Source organism: Kogia breviceps, chromosome 8, assembly GCF_026419965.1.
Source record: "Kogia breviceps isolate mKogBre1 chromosome 8, mKogBre1 haplotype 1, whole genome shotgun sequence".
Taxonomy (NCBI): Eukaryota; Metazoa; Chordata; class Mammalia; order Artiodactyla; family Physeteridae; genus Kogia; species Kogia breviceps.
The window spans coordinates 3,130,560-3,151,300 of record NC_081317.1 but is presented as its reverse complement, the minus strand read 5'-3'; the positions used below and the strand labels follow the sequence as shown (position 1 = coordinate 3,151,300).

General features: G+C 54.1%; 1 long non-coding RNA gene across 2 annotated transcripts; it reads left to right on the top strand.

Moving 5' to 3' along the window:
- The first annotated feature begins 1,168 nt into the window (after positions 1-1,168).
- LOC136794637 (uncharacterized) lies at positions 1,169-20,397 on the top strand. 2 transcript variants are annotated; one of them, XR_010841708.1, is made up of 4 exons: positions 1,169-1,234; positions 3,589-3,816; positions 13,516-14,368; positions 19,800-20,397. It is a non-coding gene; the product is annotated as an uncharacterized lncRNA (long non-coding RNA). The 2 variants fall into 2 exon arrangements; XR_010841709.1 differs by lacking the exon at positions 19,800-20,397 and adding an exon at positions 10,658-10,731 and having other exon boundaries at positions 1,194-1,234; positions 13,516-14,977.
- Positions 20,398-20,741: the final 344 nt, after the last annotated feature.

The window sequence follows — 20,741 nt, the reverse complement described above, 5'->3', positions numbered from 1 at the left end:
CCATGTGGCCTCTCCTCTCCTCCCTGCATCTCTCCTCTATGTCTCTTATAAGGACACTCACCATTGGATTTAGGACCCACCTGGGGAATCCCAGATGATTTCATCTTGAGACCCTTAACTTAGTTACATCTATAAAAATCCACCCCCCCCACACACCAGTCCCAGGTCCCAGGTGGACAGCCGTTTTGGAGGGCACCATTCAACCCATGACACCTTCTGCTCCGACAAAGGGTCCTGCTCCAGACTTGCAGGCTTTGCTGGTGGTCTGTCCTTCCTCGGTTCCCAGGGTCTCGTGAGCTGTCCCCTGTCCGCTACTGGACAATCAGCTCCTTTTCCTCCCACATTCTACTTACACATGTGTGCTCCAACATGCCCCAAATGAGCATCACTGAACTTTGGACACACACAGCTGGACAGATGCTTTCTCAGCTCCCTGGTTCACTGTCCAGCACAGTCTCCCAGCCTCTGTGCCCTTGGGAGTGGCCACAGGATTGGACGTTTGTGGTGGTAATGAGCTTCTTCCACGTGAGACCATAAAATCCTCCTAATTAGACCCTCCCTGATTCTATCTCTTCCCTGCACCTCCCCTTCCCCCCTGGTTCAACGTGCTGTCTGTATCCCCTTCCAGCACAGTGAATTTGGAAGCCATGGTTAAAGGTGACAGAAGCACGGGAGAGAAAGTGCGTGTGCCCCTGGAGTCACCACCCTGCGAAGACTGCCTGCCAACAGGAAGCCACGTTCTTAACTTCACATGAGTGGGAAATAAACATGTGTGGGGGTTGGGGTATCATACTTTAACTAACGCCCTCATCACTCCTATTAAGAGTTGCTCAAGCTTCTGGGACTGGGTGCTGTGTGCCAGAGTTTTCCTTCCAAAAGGTAGTTTGGATTGTTAACCTAACACAATAAAAAGCCAGTTATTTTTACTAGCAAAATGAGTCTATTCGGGATTGGCAAAGAATTGCAATTTGGGACATGCAGTCCATGACGAACCAGATCCAAGTTTGGCAAAGCAAAGGAGAGGAAACTCTTTTTTTAGAGCAGAAGGGGAAGTGGGAGGGGCTGTTCTAAACAAAGAGTCCATTGGGAGAAACTGGGAGTTGGAAGTGTGGTGGCTTTTCATTGGCTGCACTGTCCTGGTCTCTCATTGGCTGGGCTGTTGCCGGGCGGGGAGAAATCTTCCTTCCTCCTGCTGGGTAGTAAGTAGTAACCTTCTTCCTGTTGGAGATGCAAGGTAGGTCTCTACCTGTTGGGATCTATATCAATGCTGAGTGGTATGTGTGTGAGAGCTTGCTGTTCTGGACTCCTAACTCCATTTTAATGAGGTTTCCCTCTATTAATTTTCACAGATCTTGTTGTTCCTTTACTTTAAAGATCTGCTAATGATGAGGAGCCATTACAAAATAATGTTAATAACATGGGAGAAATGCTCATTGTAAAGTTTAGTGAAAAATGCAAGATGCCAAATTGTCCAGTCTTAAAAGAATAAAAGAATTCTGTATAAAAGAATTCTGTGAGGACAAAAGACTGGGTGGAAGGTAAACTGTGGCCGTGATACTCTCCCCTCTCTTTCCTTTCTATATTTTGCTATTTGTGTTAGTTTCCTACTGCTGCTGTAAGAAATCATTGTAAGTGCAGTGGCTTTAACCAACACAGATTTATTTTCTCACTGTCTGGAGGTCAGAAGTCTAAAATCAAGGCATTGGCAGGGCAGGTTCCTTCTGGAGGCTCCAGAAGAGAATCTGTTTCCTTTCTTTTTCCAGCTTTTACCATGAAGGGGGATTCACAGGTTTTGGGGGATTAGGACATGGCCATCTTTGGGGGACCATTATTCAGCCCACCAGAGTATTTTCCAATTTTTCCATAATGAATACATATTATCCTAGAATGCACAAAAATATGTAATGCATTTTGTATTGCAGACCAAGTGATCCCCTAGAAGAGTTGGGCTTGTGTATTTTACTTACGGCTAAAAGCCCTTGGCAAGGCGTCCGAAGTCCCCCATAGTCCAGCTCAATCTTCCACTTCATCTCCGGAGCTCTCATCCCTCCCGCCTCTCCAGAGCCTTCCCTGCTTTGCTCTGCCTCCTGCCCGCCCCGGTTCTTGAGCTAGGAGATGCCCACAGACTCCAAGCTTCCACTGATGCCACCTCCTCTGGGAAGCCCTCCGGGTCTCTAGCAGATGGAGTTTGTCCCTCCCCTGTCTGCACCTCACAGCTCCTCCCTCTGTGCACCTGGCAGTCTGACACCAGGGCTCTGACACTGGCCCAGAGTGGTACAGGCAGCGCACAGCACACAGCACAGCAAGGTGGGGCTCCCACTGGCTGCAGGGCTTTGCTCCTGTCTGAAGCGTGTCATTCAGATTCACCAGTGGCTACAGCTGGGTTTCTGTTTCCTCCACCGTCCACCCTGACCTTGACAAGCTGCCCGTGACCACCCCGTCGCCAGGTCTCTGCCCCAGCTTTGCTGGATCACCTCCTTCCTGAAGCAGGATCTTGGATTCCTTCTCACCTCAAGGCTCCCCCTCATCGCCTCTATGTGGTGACACCCAGGGCCTGGACTTCCCCACCCCCTCCCCCCTCTGCCCTCTGGCCCCAGGTGACCGCGTGCAGCCTCAGGCTTCTAGACGCCACATCTGTAGACCAGTGGCTCCACGTGTGTCTACTCCTGACCTCGCCAAGGAGCTCTCGCTGTCCACTGCAGCCCATTCCCCGAGCAGCCTCCACCTTGAGATGGCACCGCCGCCCTGCCCCACCCAGTCGGGACCCTAAGTTACCCTCTCTCCGCACCGTCAGCCCACCTCCGAGATACATCCCAGCCGCCAAAGCCCAGCCCCACAGAACCGCAGACAGAGCTGTGAAAGCAGAGCCCAGATGGTCACTCCACGCCTGCTCCCTGCCTGGCCCTGCCCACACCCTTCCCTGACTAGCGCAAAGCTCCCCACTCCTGCTGCCTCTTTAGGGACCCCACCATCCAAAGTCACCCCCCACCCAGCTAGCCATTTCCATGTCAACCTGAACCATTGTCTTCTAGACCCTTAATACCCTGGGAGATGACCTTCTTTACCCATTGTCGCTGTCTCTTTCCCCTCCCGCCATTCCTTCCTGCCCAGCCCTCCCATCTCCAGCCCTCCCGTCCCCCACCCTTTCCACTGTCATCCCCCCAAAGCACCGCCATAGTCTCTCCCGCCAGGCACAAAGCAGGGATCCAGTAAATACTCATTATACTTCGGAGTCAGTTAGGAAAGGACAAAACTGAGAATGCAATGTGCTGAATGTCCCAGGAAAAGGCCGCCAGGAGACCCTCTGAACCCACGCCCGGGAAGTGCTCGCTGATCTCCCCGGGAGGTGGACGCAGCCCGGCCGTGTCCCCCCGGCCCCGCAGAGAGGACACCTGGGCAAGCTCCCCTGCTCGTCTGCTCCCCAGAGCTGCCGAGGAGAGCAACGGGCTTGGATTTGCTAAAAATTGATTGATTTGGCTCCGTTCGTAGCAGCATAAGTCATTTTAATTAGCAAAGTCTAATACTGTTTGAAACGAATTCTGCAAATGTTAGCAGCTCCATTTTTTTCTTTTTTTTCTCTCTCCAAAGTCACTGCAACGAAGAAGCAGAAACAGCCCAGCCAGAACCCTGGAGCGACCCCGTGGAGAGACCGGTCCGCTGCGTGCCCTTGGAGAGTTACACAGGCCCTGGCTGTGCTCAGAGGAAGGAGGGACGCTGCCTTGAGGAATTGTCCCGGGGTGTGGCCGGCCTCACGTCAGGCTGCCAGGAAGACACCAGATTGATGGCTGCTCAGGACACCTGGCTTGGCCAGTACAGGTTTCACATGCCCAGCACTGGGTCCTCTCAGCCTGGATTTCAATCAGCACACACAGCAGCCCTGGGACCCTTGCAGCGTCCCCTCCCACCTGTGAGTTGGGGACGGGGGTGAAGGTCTAGTGCACACCGCCCCTCCTGTAGGGCTGGTTCCAAAGCACCATGGGGCCAGACATCAGCCATCTCTGGCTGTATTTTTTTTTTTTTTTTTCTGTACGCGGGCCTCTCACTGCAGTGGCCTCTCCCGTTGCGGAGCACAGACTCCGGACGCGCAGGCTCAGCGGCCACGGCTCACGGGCCCAGCCACTCTGCGGCACGTGGGATCTTCGCGGACCGGGGCACGAACCCGCGTCCCCTGCATCGGCAGGCGGACTCTCAACCACTGCGCCACCAGGGAAGCCCTGGCTGTATTTTGTTCTGACTTGAACTTCTGCTCATCCTGACGTGAGCCCCACTTTGACTCAGACACCCAAACACGGCCTTGGTTGCATTTGTACTTGTCGATATTTGTGTCCTTACTGTTGGCCTCGTGCCCATGAGAACAGGACCCCTACTCCCTTGGCACAGTGCTTGGGCCTCAGGGGGCATCTGTAAAATAAATGAACAAGAGGATTAATTCAGGGGGTGATACTAAGGATTGAGTCTGATACCGACCAGGGTTCTTGGTCCCCGATCAATAGAAATTAATTAGCGGCCAGACAAGAAAGTCAGGCCAGGCTGTAGTGGGGCCCCTGCTGCAGCAGCGGGAGTGAGAACAAACAACAGGTTCCCTTCCCTCCCTGAGGGGGAGGGGTCTGGCTCCTTATATGGGGTGAGGGTAGGGGTGTGTCCAGGGGTGGGGCCGGAGGCGTGGCTTAGGAGGTCTGCCCACCCCCTTGGTGGTGGTGTGTGCGGGGGCGGGCGGGGGGCATGGGCAGTGCCCAGCTTTTGCTCCCAACCCCCTGCTTTTGTTCCCGGCTCTTCAGAAGTGGCATTTGGGCTTTTTGGTCTCTTTGTATCTTGTTGTCCAGAATTTGCCCCAACTGCACATGCACAGAGTTATATTCAGTCCCATACAGTGTCTTTGCATTTTGTCACTCAAGGAGACATGTGTCTGGAGGCAATCACTGCAGCAAAGGGTCCCAGGTGCCAGCCTGTCTCAAGTCCAGGCTTCTACAGCCTGGCCTCCCCTTGGTGCGTGACAGATACTCAGTAAGTGTTTGTTGTAAGAAAGAGGAAGGAAGGAGGGAGGGAGGGAGGGAGGGGAGGTTCTTTTCAGAACCTTTAGCCCCAGCCAAGTACACCTGTGCTGCAAAGCTTGGGCCGCGCCTGGTTCCTGAGATCCAGCTAAGACACCGCGTGATGCCAGCTGGCTTTTTCCTCCAAAGCCGCGCTCCAAGCCCCGACAGGTGGTCTTTAAGGGCTGAGCTCTGGAGTGGATCACATCTTCTCCCGCCTCTCAATCCCCTCCACCCCCCGCGTGGTCCACAGTGAAGGGCCAGGATGCCACCCCTGCGTGAATCTCCCTGGAATGAGAGCGGTGCCCTGAGGCCGATGCTGGAGATGTCCTCCCCACCGACACTCCTCCTCCCCAGGGCAGACCCACAGCCCAGGCTCAGCGGGCTGGGAGAATCTGTGCAGCATTTTTCTAGAAGTCACTGAAGACGCTCAGCAGGCAGACACCCACATTCAGTGCATAAAGCGCACCCGTGAGGAAACCCTCTGCCCACCCCGCCCCCAGTCACGCCCGCAGCCCCGCAGCCCACTGGCGGCGCCAGGAGGAGAAGCGTGCAGATGGGGAAGCTGGTTTGGCCTGGGCCTTGCGCACTGTGTTCCACCGCCATCGGTGTCGCGCCCTCGGGAGGAGGCTGGCTCTCTCTCTGTTCCGCCGGTTCCCCTTCAGTTCCTGGTTTCTCCCAAAGGCACCCGTGAGTCCCCTTGAAGGCCAGGTCCTTTGTGTTCTGCCCTCAGGCAGGTGTTACAAAGTCCAGGCACCGGCGTTAAGAAAAGAAGCAAAAAACACCCCGAGGCGGGCTTCCCTGGTGGCGCAGCGGTTGAGAGTCCGCCTGCCGATGCGGGGGACGCGGGTTCGTGCCCCGGTCCGGGAAGATCCCACGTGCCGCGGAGCGGCTGGGCCCGTGAGCCGTGGCCGCTGAGCCTGCGCGTCCGGAGCCTGTGCTCCGCAACGGGAGAGGCCACGTACCGCCAAAAAACAAAACCAAAAACATCCCGAGGCTCTCGGCCAGCAATGGGGCTGGCACTGCTCTGCTCGGCTGTCCCATCACCGAGCTCGATGGGCGAAAATCCTTCATGACAGTCAAGGCTGTTTCTATGCTGAATGTAAAAATACACTGCCAGGGCTTAAAAAATCTGTTTAATTAATCAGTAAGTCTTAAAATTATTACGATGAAATCCGTAAATCCCTTTGTACCAATGGAAATGAGGACGGCGGCTGACGTCACGTGACTTCAGCCGCCGTCCTCACTTACACTGTCCAAGGCACCCCTCCATCTCCCCACACTCGTCTAAGTGGTAGGCGCGGTGCCGTCAGCCCACGGCGCTGGCCGAGACTGGGGACCACAGTCAGGAAAGGCCGCGTCTCTGCAGTGGAAGCTGAAAGGCAAGGCAATGGGTGAGAGGGGGCACTGGCCACGCCCCCAGGGCTCACCGCCCACCATCTTGTGGGGCAGGTCATTTTACACCCCCACCCCCCCTCCCGCAAGCACATGAGAAACCCGAGGCTCGGGGCAGTGGAACGACACTGCAACCCTGTGTCCCAGGTCCAATCCAGGCCCCGGCGAGCCCTCAAACTTCTTCCCACAGTCGCAGCGAGGCATCTCTGTTTCTCTAACGTGGTCGGCAAAGACAAGACTGCTCCGACCTCAATGACCACATCTGTTTTGCCGGATCAAAACACGCCTGGAAATGAGGAGTGATCGTTTTTCCCTAATTCTGCTCCGTATCTAACCCCTCGCCCCAGTTCTAAAAGCACCACCCTGCTGGTGGCCTGAGAAAGATGGCAGCTGCCGTAGGAGGTGCTGCAGGTTAGCCGGGGGCAGCCCTGTGCAGGCTGGAACCCGTGAGCCCAAGGGCAGAGCGTGCCGAGTCCCTGGCCCCCAAGAAAACCAGTGCCCGAACTCCGGGGGAGGTCGGCAGCCCCGCTGCACCCCGATTTCTGAAGCAGACAGAAGGAGACCTGCGTGGGTCCCAGGTGTTCTACAGTGGAGTCTGGGAAAGCCGGCTCCTGGAGGCTGGGGTCCTGGGAGTGCAGCCCCTCCTGCTGGGGAGCTGGGGGCCACCAGTTCCGGGGGAAGTCAGGTTTGAGTGCGGACCCGCCCAGTGGGGTGAGGGCTCGGCCCCATCTCAGCCAGCTCATGACTCCATCCGCATACCTGAAAGCAGAGACTGGAGCCAAATCACAGAAAACCCAAGTTTCCAGGCTGAAAAACTGTGGCTTTATTCTGCGTGCAGTTGGCCCGGACCCTGTGAGGCCCAAGGGGAGCTCCATTGCCAGAGTCAACACCAACAGTCAATATTCTGGGCTTTGGCGTGGAGGAGGGTGGGGAAAGCTGAGGGCGGCATCCCCAGCAGCTAATGGACACTTACCGTGAAGATCTGCTACCAGCAAGGGCTGTATTCGCTGAAGATCTTCAGGCATAATTCGATTAAGATGTTGAAACGCCATTGTAGAAGCAAAGTCCTGGAATGATCCATGTTGACAGCTGGTAGAATCATGAACTGGGGCCCCTCACACCCAGGAAGCTTGAGGCAAAAGACAAGGACACCCCCTTCCTCCTACTGCATGGTTGGGTTCCCTCCACACTGACCTCACATGCAAAGGCACTGTGGTTAGCAGCCCTTCACCGCTGAGGACGGTGGCTCCTGAATTCCTATAACAAAAACGTGTCCAACTTTTCCCTTCACAGCTGAGGTCTCTGTATTACTCATAAGAAAGGTGAGTGAGAGCAAACAGCTACTGATTGGGTTCCAGCTGTGCACAAATTCTCAATCCTGGATTATTCACAGTCTGGTTGGGGAGATTGGATGTATGCCCGTTAAACAACAAATACAACACAGATGAGAAGGAATTAGCTGGTAAACAGTGTGGTTCCTATCAGGAAGCAGAGAAGCTTAGAGAGAGGGAGACCTCTCCCTAAGCTGTGTGGAGGGGGAGAGTCAAGGGATTTTCCTGGGAGGGGCAGGTTTACGCCTGGCTTTGAATTGGCCGCCGTTTTACTTGCCCGGGATTCTGTAGGGCAGCAGTCTGGACCAGCCTCGCCTGGGTGACTCCTGCAGCTGCAGACGTCTGGCAGTCGGTGGTGCCCGATGGCCCCAGACAGCCTCACCCACGTGCCGGCCGGCTGGGACCGACTTGCCAGCTGGGCCTCTCTCCCCTCCAAGTCAGGGCTCCTTCGTGTGCTGTCTCAGGGCAGCTAGTTGAGTGTGAGACCGCCCCCTCCACCCAGCTGCCACAGCCTTGCCTACCACCGCCTACCTGTCGCAGCAGGCCTAGGGGTCAGCCCAGGTGCAAGGGGCAGGAAAACAGAAGAGCTGCCCAAAGCTCCACAAAGCTCCACAAATGAGCTGCCGAGTCACGCTGGAAAGGGGCCTGTGCTCAGGGATGGGAGGAATTGTGTCCTGCTGTGCAGAAAATTTAATATCCTCGGGAAAACCTCAGTGTTACAAACCACCAGTGTCAGGTGGACCCTCCTGAGACTCTGCCCAGATCACGCCGTCAGGGAATGGAGCGAGTATCTACAGGAAGATACATGGCACCTGGGCTATAGGGTGATAAGCCACAGGTCAGCAGGGCTCAGAAAGTAAACTTCCTGGTCGACACACGGTGGTCCCGGGAGAGCACTTGGGCACCGGTTTGAGCGGAAAGCAGACAGCAGCGGGAATCACATCTAGGGTGTCGTTGGTTGGTACCAAAGGGCACGTGTGATCCCCAGAGATAACTTGAAGAGCTGTCCAGGGTCTGACTCAGAGTGGAAGGGACCTCACACCTATCTGTCCCCAGCATGATATTTAGAGTAAATGAACAAGAGAAAGAAATGAGGCAAGGTCTTTTTGGCCCTCACACAAGTAAGTCCACCACTTATGGGGCATTGTGTGTGTACGATTTTGTGGTATCATCACAACATCCTTCAATGCAGTTATTATTATCTTCTTGTGGAACGCCCAGTCAAGAGCTGCTTCTCCAACACATAAGCCCTTCTTGCACACTCCTCACCCTCTGAGGAGACAGCCTTCAGGGGTCTAGGACTCCAGTAGATCTGGGTGGGCACATGCTTCAAAAACCAGCACATTTAAAGCTTGAAGCAAAGCGACAACACGTAGCAGGGAAGCCCAGCCTCACTGCTCCCTCACCCCATCTTGTCCTTGCTCAATCCCAGGACAAGTGGCCAGAGGCCCTGCTGTCCCCACTCTAGGTGGACTCAAAGGACTCCAGGACCCAGGGGTGGACACAGAGATGCACCAGCTAGACCCCCTTCAGGATGGCCTGGCCGCCCAGCTTTGGGGAGAGGTCGGCACCCAACCTCCAGCCATCAGCTCCCTTACAGTTCTATCAGCTTTTGCTTTGTGTGCTTTTGAAGTTCTGTTATTAGGTGCATAATAGTCTAAGACTATTATGCCCCCTTATGAATTAATTTTGTTATCATTATGAAAAGATTTTCCTTATCCCTGGTGGTATCTTTGCTCAGAAATAGTCTTTGTCTTATATTAGTATAGCCAAACCACCTTTGTTTCAATTCGCATTGGCATAATGTATCTTTTCTGATCTGTCTTCTTTTAGCCTGCTTCTGCCTTTATATATATATATATATATATATATATATATATATATATATATTTTTTTTTGCGGTACGCGGGCCTCTCACTGCTGTGGGCTCTCCCGTTGTGGAGCACAGGCTCCGGACGCGCAGGCCTGGCGGCCATGGCTCACGGGCCCAGCCGCTCCGCGGCACGTGGGATCCTCCCGGACCGGGGCACGAACCCGCATCCCCCGCATCGGCAGGCGGACTCTCAACCGCTGCGCCACCAGGGAAGCCCTGCCTTTATATTAATATGGATTTCTTATAAGTCAGATATACCTGGGTCTTGCTTATTTACTTAATCTGTCAATCTCTGCCTTTTTTTGGGTGTATGGTATGTGGGCCTCCCACTGTGCCTTAATTGGTGGTTTTTAGATCATTTTAGATCATTTAGCTCATTTACATTTAATGTGATTATTGATAAGGTTCATTTTTGATCTGCCATCTTGATATTTTTTCCTATTTATTCTCTATATTTTTGTTCTCTCTGTCCTCTTTTTAAGCTTTTTAAAGAATCAGTTGTGATTTTAATGAAAATTTTATTAAACCCTCTCACTGTGCTACTGCTGTCATACATTTTACTCCTACATATGCTATAAACCACGTAATACTTTTTTTTTTTTTTTCTTTAATAGATTTCTGCATGGTCTCATTCTCCTTATGCTTGAAGGGCTCCCTTTAACACATGTTGTAGTGTAGGTCTATTAGTGGGGAATTATTTCTGCTGTTGCATGTCTGAAAAATTCTTTATTTCACCTTTATTTATTTTTATTTATTTATTTTTTTGCGGTACGCGGGCCTCTCACTGCTGTGGCCTCTCCCTCTGCGGAGCACGGGCTCCGGACGCACGGGCTCAGCGGCCATGGCTCACGGGCCCAGCAGCTCCGCGGCATGTGGGATCTTCCCGGACCGGGGCACGAACCCGTGTCCCCTGCATCGGCAGGCGGACTCTCAACCACTGCGCCACCAGGGAAGCCCTCACCTTTATTTTTAAAAGATATTTTTCCTTGTAACAGAGTTCCTGCTTGACAGTTTTGCTTTTCTTTCAGACTTTAAAATGTCACTCCACTCTCCAATACTTTGAATTGTTTCAGGCAAAAGATCTGCTGTGCTTTGTTATCTGGTATGTAATGTGTCCTTTTTGCTCTGACTGCCTTTAAGATTTTCTCTTTATTGCAGGTTTAAATAAATCTGGTTATTTTATGCCTTGGTATAGTTGTGCTTGGGGTTTCTTGTGCTTGAAATTCATTGAGATTCTTGGGCATGCGGATTTATAGTTTTCACCAAATTTAGAAAATGTTTGTATTTTATTTCTTTCAATATTTTTTTCCTGACCACTTTCTCTTTTCTCTACATTAGGGACTTCAATTCCATATTTATCAGGATGCTTGAAGTGGTCCCACAATTCACTGACACTTTTATTTATATTTTCAGTCTTTGTCTTTCTCTGTGTTTTATTTTGTGACGTTTCTATTGCTATGTCTTAAATTTCACTAATCTTTTATTCTTCAAGGTCAGTACTGCTATTCATTCTGTCTAATGTATAGTTCATCTTAGATATTATAATTTTCATGGCTACAAGTTTGATTTGGCTTTTTTGTATCTTCCATGTCTCTGTTTAATATGTTTATTTTTTCCTGTAACATCTGTTTTAAAATTAATTAATTTACTTATTTGTCTTTGGCTGCACTGGGTCTTTGTTGCTGTGCGCAGGCTCTCTCTAGCTGCGGCGAGCGGGGGCTACTCTTTGTTGCGGTGTGTGGGGTTCTCATTGCGGTGGCTTCTCTTGTTGTGGAGCACGGGCTCTACAACAAGAGAAGTGGGTTCGGTTGTTGTGGCTCACGGGCTCTAGAGCGCAGGCTCAGTAGTTGTGGCTCACGGGCTTCGTTGCTCCACGGCATGTGGGATCTTCCCGGACCAGGGCTCGAACCCATGTCCCCTGCATTGGCAGGCAGAGTCCTAAGCACTATGCCCCCAGGGCAGCCCCTGTAATGTCTTGAAGGTGTGGAATTCGATTAGACTATTTACTCCTTGTTCACTAATTCTATTATGTGTGTCATTTCTGGGTCACTTTCAATGGACTTATTTTTCTCCTCAGTGTGGGTTGTATTTTCTTGCTTTTTGCATATCTAGGAAGTTTTGGTTAGACGTGAGATATCAAGAATTTTACCTTGTTAATAGTAAGATTATATATAATACTATACAGAGTTTCAAGCCCACTCTGGGGCATTAAGTTCCTTGGAAACATTTTATCCTTTTGGTGAGCTTTTGCAGATGAAAACAGAGCAGCATTTAGCCTAAGGCTATTTTTTCTCAATACCCTGTTGAGTATGCCACTTGATGCCCTGTGACTTATGATGTCTTATACTCTGGTTGTGGAAACAAGCACCGATCCTAGTCCTGCATGAGTTCCCAGGACTGTTCCCTGCATTCCTTTTGGGTGGTTTTCCCCGCTGTCCTCAGGTCTTTTCCTCACATATATGTGTTGATTTGCTGAAAACTCGTGGGCCCCTCTGCAGATGTCTGGGGTTCTCTGCAGCTCTCTCCCCTGCAGACTTCCAGCTGTCTTGGCCTCCCTGAATTCCTAGCTCCAGCTCCTCCACTTTGAGAGAACTTGGGGGTCTCCTGAGCTCCCTTCCTGCCTACATCCTGGACATTCTCCATGGGTAGCAAGCTGGAACAATCACAGGGCTTACTTCCTTTGTTTCACATCTTTCAGGGTGTATGTTTTGTGCTTTGTTTCATCTGAAGTCCAGATTCTTTAGAACCATCGTTTGGATATATTTCGTGCAGTGTTTTCATTTTTGGGTTTTTTTTGGTGTTGTTGTTTTTGTTTCAAGGGGGAGAATAGTTTGGTTTGTGTTACTCCATCTTGGCTGGAAGCTATGTTTATTTTTTAAATTGCTCGTTCCAAGAGGTTTTCCTCAACACATTCATTCAATAAGTATTTATTCGCTGAATGTAAATATGCCAGGCAGAGTATTAGACAAGGGGAGATGAAGCAGTGAATAGACAGGCAGGATGGCTGCCCTCAGATGTGAGAGAGACATTAAATGAGTCTCACAATTAGCTATTTAATTACAGTGTGATCCCCGAGGGTTATGAAAGCTGACAGTCCGCAAGCAGAAGCGATCAAGTCAGTGTGATCATTCATGAAATGTATTTTTAGATAATGAGTTATGATGAGTTCCCTTGCAGAACCAGGCAGAGAGAATAGAAGTGGGTCCAGATGGCCACTGGATTTACCAGGTGGGAAGAAAGGGAGTCCTGGCTAAAGGGTGTGGGACGGGGGAAGGAGGAGGTGCCTCTAGGACACCTGCCCCACCTGCACGGATGCCCCAGGGAGACACCGTTTTCCTGTAGCTTGTGGCTGCAGCCACTTCCTTTCTACAGTCACACAGCAGCGGGATTCACTCACCTCGCATGTGCCCAGCCTGGTGCTGGGGGCCGAGGGTTAAAAAACAAAAGCACCAACAAAATTCGTTCATGGGAGAGGAAAAGTATGAACGTGCTAATAAGGAAAATACAAGGTGATGGGAGTTTAGGAGACGGGCGGAGGATGTGATGGGCTCCACAGGTCACATCGAACTGTGTGGGTGGGTGACGGTGGAGATGGTTACAGGGGAGGGGGAGACACAGAGGGTGGAGGCCGTGCTCTGACCAGCGTGGGGCAGGAAGGTGGGCCCGAGGGAGTGCAGCACGTGCTGGGGAGGGGCTGAGAGCTGGGCTCAGGCAGCCACGATGCCCTGAGTCTGCCTTCACGTGCAACTCAGACAAATACCCACCGACCAGTCACGTCTAAGAGGAACCACGTGTGTGTCTTGGCTGAATGGAATGCTGGCTTGGGGCAAGGGGTGGGTCCGATGAAACTGGAATTAAGCGGATGAAACCCCCTCATTTTTTCTAGGTCTCAAAACTGGAGCACAGCTGGAGGAGCCATTTCGGTGGGCTGCGTGGAGATCCGCTGGCCAAGAGGCTGCTGCGGGGGGAGGGGTGTGTGTGTCTTCCCTGGAGCATCCACAGAGCACCCCTTCCAGCACTGGGCCTCACCTGCCCCATCCCGGGAGGCTCACAGCCGGGGGAAGAGGCCAGAGGGTACACCTCCTGACGTGTTGGGGAAGATGCTGACGAAGACAGAGAGGACCCTGGGGGCTGAGGGACGGAGGGAGCGACCCCCCACTATGAACAGGAGCGAGACGCAGATGCGGGGCTTGGCCTGTTCAGTAGAAACCTACTGCTGCTGCTGCTTTGACCTCCCCACACCTCCCCACACTTCCGTCTCAGCAGGACGAACAGAGCAGAGAAAACGGAGGTTTCAGGGACCCTAAGACAGAAGCGTGACACTCGGCGGGCGCGCGTCCCCTGGCTGTGCCCCCTAGTCGACCAGGAGGAGGATCGGGCCCCAGGACAGGACTCCCTCCCAAGGAGCAGAAAGCAGGCCTCCGGACCCTCCACCTCCAGGGTCTGCTAGCCCCGCCCTCTGCCCTGGAGCTGAGCTTTATTCCTCCGGAGGGCCCGGGACCTTTGCACGGAGAAAATCGATTCTGCCGGGCCAAACTGTGCCAGACAGCTTTGAGCTGGGGCTGCTGGTGTCCAGGGAAAGTGCTCGGGGTGTGAAGATGCCTCAGACACACGGGGTCGGGGCCATGTCTCCTGTTCTTCCCTCCCTCCTGGGGAGCCCAGATGCTCAATCAGAGAGAAATGAACCCTGGGATCTCGCCTTCCTCACCCTGACCTTTCAGATGGGAGAGGGCTCCGAGGTGGGGAGTAGGGATGCTTCGAGTGAGGTTGTATTGATATAAGAAGGTAGAGATGTCGTGGAATTCGACACCTAAATCCCCTGATGTCTCGTTCCTGTGCCTCCCTACCTGGCCCACATGGCCAGAGAGGTCCTGAGGCTGGGAGTCCGTCTGGGGGGATGTAGCCCCTTCCGATCACCACGCGGGCAGGGGCACGGACTCACGGGCCCAGCCTTCCCCAGAAGCTGTGATGTTCCTGCCCCGAAGTACCTTGAAAAGCACCCACCCGCGAACTCGGCTCCGCCGAGTGGCCCCCACAGAGCCCACGGCCATTTCTGTTTCATACCAAGGTTTTAGGAGAGGCTGGGCGCTCATCGACTAGGAAGCACAGTTATTGTTTCATTAAAGATGGATTATAGGGCTTCCCTGGTGGCGCAGTGGTTGAGAGTCCGCCTGCCGATGCAGGGGACGCGGGTTCGTGCCCCGGTCCGGGAAGATCCCACGTGCCGCGGAGCGGCTGGGCCCGTGAGCCGTGGCCACTGAGCCTGCGCGTCCGGAGCCTGTGCTCCGCAACGGGAGAGGCCACAACAGTGAGAGGCCCGCGTGCTGCAAAAAAAAGGAAAAAAAAAAGATGGATTATACATGTGGTTGGTCATTTAAATAATGACTCTGCTGACACCATTAATTGGGTGATAAACGATTCCACCCTTGCTCCTCTGGGTCAACACCAGAGCTGCTCCGAGAAACACCGCAGGACCTTCTCCCCGACCTGAAGGTCAGGAGAGAGTCAGGGAAGGGCAGGCAGTGCTCAGGCTACACATATGGTCAGCTTGGGGGTCCAAGGCACCAGGCCAGACATTTCAGCCTAGTCCAGCGTCCGTGGGCACGCCCACAGCTGCCAAGAACTCAGTCGACCTTAACTGTCTCCATGAGGAACTTAATTTCAATTTAATAAGACAGATACTGTGTGTGGTTTACTGTCACTTTATTATTAAGAGCGGATTGATGGATGCTGAAGGCATGAGACAGCCCCACCAGCTACGGTGATATGGGTGTCATCCCGCTAGAATTCAATGAACACCCCGGCCTGTCGGAGCCCGAGGGAGGCATCCGTCAAGGCATCCGTTCACTCATTCATTCATTCATTCATTCACTCACACACGGTCAGTGGATGAATGTGGAAACAGACACAGCCTGCACCCTCCCTGGCTCTCAGTCAAGTAGGAAAAGAGGACAATGAACCAAGAACAGCCGTGTGGGGAGACCTGGGCCCCCTAGGAGAGCCCAGGTGCCACGAGCTGTGGGAGGGCCAGCCCCTGCTCTGGGATCCAGGTATCAACAGGAAAAGCGTTTACCAAGGAAGGCAGTGCATCGTCCCATGGGGTGCCCACAGACGCTGGACTAGGCTAAAATGTCTGGTCTGGCACCTTTGACCCCCAAGCTGACCTCCCCTCTCTACCCCCTACCTCCTCGAGGGCAAGAGTCCTCAGACGGAGCTCAGCAGGAAGCAGGCAGGAGAGAAGTCCTGCAGTCCTGGATGGCACCTCCCAGGGGTGGGGGAGGCCCTCGGGGGGTGGGAGGGGAGCGCTCAGGCTCCCAGAGCTCCAGAGCTTGAGCTGTGGGAGAGAGTGGGGAATTCCAGCCAGGATTGTCAAGGACCATGGACCCACCTGCCTAAAATGTTGGAAGGAAGAAGGCAAAGACTGGGACTCCCGTTGGGATGCTATTCTGCGGGTGGGGTCATGGCCTGGGATGCAGGAGTCCTGGCGGGCTCCCTGGAGGAGGTGGCCCTCGGGCAGGCAGGCCAGGCAGTTGGCATGTTTTGAGGGGCACGTGTCTGCTCCCCCCTCTCCCACACCCACGATGGATGCTCTCCGCCTGAATGTCTTCTCAGGTTTAGTCTTAGGCCAGGCTGTGTTCCCACTCACCACTGCCTATTCCCATGGGAGGTTTCAGCACAGTCACACGGCCTCCCAGGTCCCAGTGGCTGTCTCTACCGTGAAGCCCAGGGACGCCGCCCGAGCCCCCCCGCCTGGCCCTCCTGGCCTTCCTGCTCTGCACGGTTTTGCTTTGGGCCCTTCCCAGGGCTGACACCGCTGTACATCCACGGGGGTGAAGAGACAGGGGTGCCGCAAGCCTGTGCCTCTCTATCCTGGCGTGAGATCAGAGCTGTGGGTGGCAGAGGCCACATCTGCTCCCAGGAGAGCCGTGCTGGAGCTTCGCCACTCTCAGAGCCGTGAGGATTTAGTGTTTGTCAGCCGTGCTGGCTTACCAAGCATTTCCACATCTCACGCCGCGCACCCAACCAGCAGGCTCCCCTCTTATAGAGGCAGAAGCAGGGCTCCGGGAAGCAAGTGAAGGTCACAACCGTCAGCAGAGGGGCCGAGACATGACTTTTCACAGGTCCTGCAGACGAGACAGGACTTGGAGGCCTCTGGGGACTGTCCTGGATCCCAGGGGTGCCTTTAATCTCTGCATCCAACCCAGAGGGCTCTTTGGGGACTGACTGGGAGACGCTGAGAAATTCTGGGGAGATCGGGGTGGGGGTTTAGCAGCAGGGTGGGTTTCTGCCTCTGCTTCTCGGCTGCTGTGTGACCTTGAACACAGCTTGCATTACTTCTCTGGGCTGCACTGGGAGATGTCAGTGAGAGACCGAGTCCCAGATATTGAATGTTCAGACCCGGCCTGGCCCAGAGGGGCCCTGAAATGCTCGTTTCCCACCACCTTCCTAGACGGGGTTGGGAAGAAACCCGTTGCCCACACCAGACATGCTCCAGGCCCAGGAGGCTCCAGCCTTCCTGGAGGTCTTGCTTCCTGCGGCTCCCCTCTCACGAGGCCTCATTTCCCTTCAGTACAGAAGGCGAGTGTCCAATCTGTTACAGTTGATGATTGGAAGCCAGCAGGGAGACCCACTTTCCGCCAGTTAGGCTGGCAGGATTCTAGGTGGTTCTGTGTAGCATCAGCAAACACGGCAGTCAAGTCCAGGGCGGCCTTGCGTTGCACTTGAGCTGGGGCGGGAGGCCGGGCCAGGCCCCGCACAGGGCAGGGCGCCGCTCTGAAGTTAGGACCTGCATCAGTCCCTCTACCATGAGGACACGGGAGAAGGCGGAGACAAGTCAGGCCACCGATGTTTTGCTGAAATCCAGGCCTTATTTCCCCCTTTCTAATCATCGAGGTCTTGTCCAAAAACATTTTGCTTTTTTGGAAATACACCTTTGAGGTCGAAAAAGAAGGAACGTATATAAACAGAGAATTGTCCCAACGTGTTTCCTTGTTTTTGTTTTAAGGAAAAGGAAACAGAATTCAGCACTGCGAAAAATTCAGATATTGAGAAAGCAGCAAAATAATTTTAGAAAATTATTATAGAAAAATTCTAGAAAAACTAATTTTGCCTTCCCAGCAGCCCTTCCTCCCTTGATTAATCAACTGACAGGAGGATGTGAGCAGCCCAGCCGGGCTGAGGCTGCGAATCGGGGGTGGCATGGATGCGTGTGCAGTGGGCGGGCTGCACGGCCTCCTGGTCCCATCATCTGAGCTGTCAGCAGCTGCCCACGCCAGGCCGCCTCCTGCCCACAGGCACGCTTTTTATGAACAGAAGGAGATGTTCTCTTTCTCGTCGTGGGGGAGACATCCTGAGACGAGAAGGCGGGCGCCTGGGTGTAATCATATTTCTCCAGCAGGGATGAGCTCGTAGGCATGAGCACGGGGCCAAGGCGCTCATTCAAGGTCGCAGGGCAGAGTCGGCACGGCTGAGGAACGCTTCAGCCTCTTTCAGACCTGACGACGAAACGAAGGCTTTCTGGATAGAGGGCGTGTGGAGCTGCGTCGGGGGGCGGCTGGAAGCCCTGCCCTCCCACCAGCTCCGAGTTGGGGTGCTCTGCTGTGTTACGTGTCCCCTGCTCCCATCCTCAGGCAGCTCTGAGGGAGGCTGTGTTGCCCCCAGTCTTCTAGTTGAGGGACCCGAGACTCAGGACATCCATCAGGTGCCCAGCTCTCCCCGACCCCGAGGAGGCTCGATCGTGGGGGCTGCGTGGCTGCACTTCCCCCGCCCCCCAAAGTCACTGCTCTCCCTGGGCTGAGCTTTCCTTCGCTGTGACCCCTTTCTGCCCCATCCAGGGCTGGGAGGCACCCAGGGGCGTATTTTTTGCTTTCCCATTGGTGTGCCTGGCTCCCAACCCATCCCCTGGACCATCCCTCACGGGGCATCTCCAGAGCTCACGGGTCTGCCCACAGCCTCACATCACAGAGGATGAAATGGGTCAGGATGTGAAAGGGGGGCCCGGGGTCCCCCAGGCAGTGCCCAGGCCAGACCTCTGGTGCCACCGCCTACCTAGCCCTAAGCCCTCGGGCAGGTAAGTGCAGGACAGGCGGACCGGGCTCCAGGCCACTAGGAGTCTGCTGGCGCCTCCGTTCGCCTCCTCCTCCCTTCGACCCCAGGACCAGGCAAGGCACAGGCCCCCCTTGCACACGCTATAGGCCCGCAAGGGAAATGAGTTTGGGAAAGTGGTTCTTATATACACTGTGCCCTCAGACTGTTCAGTGCCTGCTCGGCCCACCACAGAGCGTGGAGACCGGCCCTGAGCGGCCTTTCCAGGAAGGCCCATTAGCAGGCGGGGACCGTCCGGGGACAGGACAGGCTCCCTGTCCAGCTCTGTTAACTGCGTTTTCGCGGTTCCCAGTCCATTTGGACTAGCTCTTCTTACCAAGCAGCAAGCCCATTTCTGCCCGCTAACGGCTCCGGGGAAACAGCCTCTGCATCCTGGGAATCAGCAGGGGAGGGGGGGGAGGGTGACGTGGGCAGAGTCCAGGCACAGGGACGCCGCCCAGCACCCCAGACGGCTTCCCGGGAGCCGGCGTGTGGAGCTGTCACGTCACTGATCTTCTTCCTGCTCCAGGGGAATCCTTGCATCAAACCCACCTGCTTTTAGATATAGCTTATTCTCCCCGAAGGTCACACACGTTCATCTTAGAAGGTTTTCTCTGCATTTCTCTGCTCGTCCCGCAAGGCCGCGTTGAGGGCTCTCACTGTGCTTGGTGTGGACGTGGCACGGGGTTCCGAGAAGCAATGGCTATGATGGCTCACCTAGGCTTGTGTCCAGACTGAGGGCCTTGGAATGGGACGGCTGGAGAGTTGGGGGGACCCTGCGGGAGGACAGTGAGGTAGGCCCGGGGCCACAGTTCTGCCCTGAGAGGCCCTGAGAGACCACGGTTGGGGGTCTACACCCAGGTGGCCAGTTACTGAAGTCAGGCCACCCGGCCTCAGCTGACTTTGTGAGTCCAGCCAGGGGGCTCTCAGAATTCTTCTGAGTGGACACAGCGGGGAGAGAGGGCAAGGCAGGGTCGGAGCCTTGGCCCTTCACTTTGCAAAGACGGTGTGTTAGCCATCTACTGCTGCGTAATAAGTTACCCCCAAAGGTAGAGGCTTAATCGACAGACGTCTCTCTTCTCACAGGTTTTGGAGGGTCAGGAATTCAAGAGCAGCTCAGAGGAGAGCTTCTGCCTCCGGCCTCTCCAGATGCTGCAGAAGCCACCTCCAAGACGGCATGCCACGCGGCGTGGGCCTCTCCTAGGGCTGTTCAGGTGAACTTGCGTCAAGGCTGCTGGCTTCGCCAGGCACAGACGGTCCAGGGGAGGAAGCAGGGAAGAGGCTGCAAATCCACTTACAGCCAAGTATCTGGAGTCACTGCCCATCTCATCTTCCACGCTCTTTAGAAACGAGCCCAGCCCGCATTCACAGCGAGGCGAAACCAGCTCCATCCTTGAAGGGACGCTTGCCAACAAAACTGTAGATGTCTTTTTCAATTTTTGTGAAAATCTTTCCATAATTCTCTGTGTTTGTGTATACCGATGGACATAAATATTTGAATCGTCAAAATCTGGATTATACTATATAATCTTTATTGAATCCTGATCTTGTCATTCAACCAATATCCATGAACATCGATACGTGCCATTATTTTTCTGGGCTGCATAATATGTATTTCACACAGCGTGATGCCCCGGGAAGTGTTTATGGAATAGTGGATGTTGGATGAATGCCTTGTGCCACCATTAAGTGTATTTCACTCTGTTCACAGGTCACTCAAGCTGGAGTTAACGTTTAATTATTTTAGACAGACGTTGGGCGAATATTGCGTCAGAGACAGCTAGCGCTCCACCTGGGTTCTCTTCTTCCAGGGCACGTGCAGCCGCGCGTCCCAGGCGTTCTTGGGCTGGGGGCGGCCACGTGCAGGAGTCCGGCCAGTTGAACACAGGGGTGGGGGTGGGGAAGTCATGCACTCCACTGCCCGGTGGGCCATAGACCTTCCCTAGTGCCACCCTCACGCTCCCTTCCTCTGCGGTCTGAACGGAGGAGGCTGGAGTCCTGAGGGAGGGGAGCCTGGATCCCCGAGCG